Below are 2,218 nucleotides of genomic sequence, written 5' to 3' on the forward strand. Positions count from 1 at the left end.
GGCTTGCCCTTATTGTATGGATAAAAGCAAGGCATTTTGGCTTGAACATGGAGGTAAAGTTTCATGGTTTGATTGCCATCGACAATTCCTTCCACATGATCACCCTTTTCGAAAGAATAAAACAGCTTTCTGCAAAAACAAAGTTGAAAATGGCATGGGTCCGCATATAATGTGTGGAGAAGAATTGTGGCAATGTGTGAAGGACTTGCCTAAAGCAACTGATGGTCCTGAAGCTCTTAAGAAGTTGAAGAGTGCCAAAAAGGGTTGGTTCAAACAAAGTATTCTATGGGAACTCCCATATTGGAAGGATTTGCTTCTTCGTCACAACTTGGATGTCATGCACATTGAAAAGAACTTTTTTGACCAACTCATAAACACTATGATGGATGTGAAAGGCAGCACCTCGGACACTACTAGTGCAAGGAAAGATATGGCTAAGTATTGTAAACGTCGGCAGTTAGAGCTTGGAAATGGAAATCAAACCATGCCCAAAGCACCCTTTGCACTTGACAAGGCTCAAAAGAATGTGTTATGTGAATGGGTTCGAGACTTGAAATTCCCGGATGCTTATGCTTCAAACTTGAGCAGGTGTGTTAATCTTCAATCATGCAAGCTGTATGGAATGAAGAGCCACGATTGTCATGTCTTCATGGAGAGGTTACTTCCGGTTTCTTTGAAGGAGTTGCTTCCCTTGCATGTTTGGAAGGCAATTATAGAGATTAGTCAATTCTTCCGAGACTTATGCGCCCCCACTATCAAAGCTAGTGACATAGATCGCTTGGATAAGAATATAGCTGAGATCTTGTGCAAGCTAGAGAAGATTTTTCCACCTGCATTTTTCAACTCAATGGAACACTTACCAGTTCATCTTCCACATGAGGCAAAGGTTGGTGGTCCCGTCCAGTACAGGTGGATGTACCCATTTGAAAGGTAATGAAAGTAATACAAATAAGCGTAAATAAATTATTACTTTAAATATCTTATATGTATACTAGTAACTATTAATCACACTTACATAATTTATAGGTTTCTTAACCATTTGAAGCGTAAGGTTGGCAATAAGGCACGTGTAGAAGGCTCCATATGCAATGCTTACCTAATGGAGGAGATTTCGAACTTTTGTTCCCACTATTTTCAACCTGAGGTTGACACCAAAGCAAGGGATCTAGGAAGAAACGTCCATTCGGTTGTGTTGAACCAACATGACGTTAATATCCCCGAGATGTTCAGGGTTGATTGTGGTCGTGCACCTACTAAGGGTCGTTTGCGCTTCTTGCAAGACATGGAGTATGATCGAGCACATCTTTATGTGCTTGCAAACAGTGGTATCTTAGGTGAATATGAAAGGTAATAAACTATAATTTAATTATTGTAAACTCTTCTAACGACGTATTTAACCTTTATTTCCTTAATTACCATAGGAAATTTGAGGAGCACATTCTCCAAACTCAACCTCACATTGTAAAGGAGGATATTTGTAGTAAATGCGAAGCCCAGTTCCCTGGATGGTTTAAGTCACATGTGAGATTAATTGTATTTTGCTTTTATTCATATACAATATTAATTACATACACTAGTCATTGAAAGAAAAAAAAATTACTAACTAATTCTACGAATTAGGTTCTCCGGTCTTTGAGACAAGTAAGGACATGGAGTCGGTTCTATGTGAATGGATATAATTTTCAAACTCATGACTACGACAAAAACAAGTCAACTATGAATTATGGAGTGTGTGTACAAAGTCCTGATGAAGTTGACTACTTTGGCATTTTGGAGGAGGTGATTGAAGTTTCTTATTGTGGTAAGCTTCAAGAGTACAAGACAATCTTGTTTAAGTGCAGCTGGATGGATTCCGTGAAGGGTATGAATATTCATGAACAATACAAACTTGTTGAGATCAATCATTCTAAGAGATACCCAAAGTATGACCCGTTTGTATTGTCTTACCAAGTTAGTCAAGTATACTTTACACATTACCCCAGTTTGAAGAAGGATAAAGCCCAATGTTGGGCTGTGTTTAAAACTAAGGCAAGGTCTGTGATTGATGCTCCGGTTGACTTAGACTTTCTGCAAGAAGATGCAAATGAGATTTCTTCAGCTCTTTGTGCTCCAGATGAGATCCCAGATTATGAAGATCAAGAAAATGATGATGATAATGACGATATTAATGATGGTGATGCTGATAGTATGAGTGATGAGGATGAGGATGATGAGGATG

The sequence above is a fragment of the Spinacia oleracea genome, chromosome 1 (genome assembly GCF_020520425.1).
Source record: "Spinacia oleracea cultivar Varoflay chromosome 1, BTI_SOV_V1, whole genome shotgun sequence".
NCBI classification, from domain to species: domain Eukaryota; kingdom Viridiplantae; phylum Streptophyta; class Magnoliopsida; order Caryophyllales; family Amaranthaceae; genus Spinacia; species Spinacia oleracea.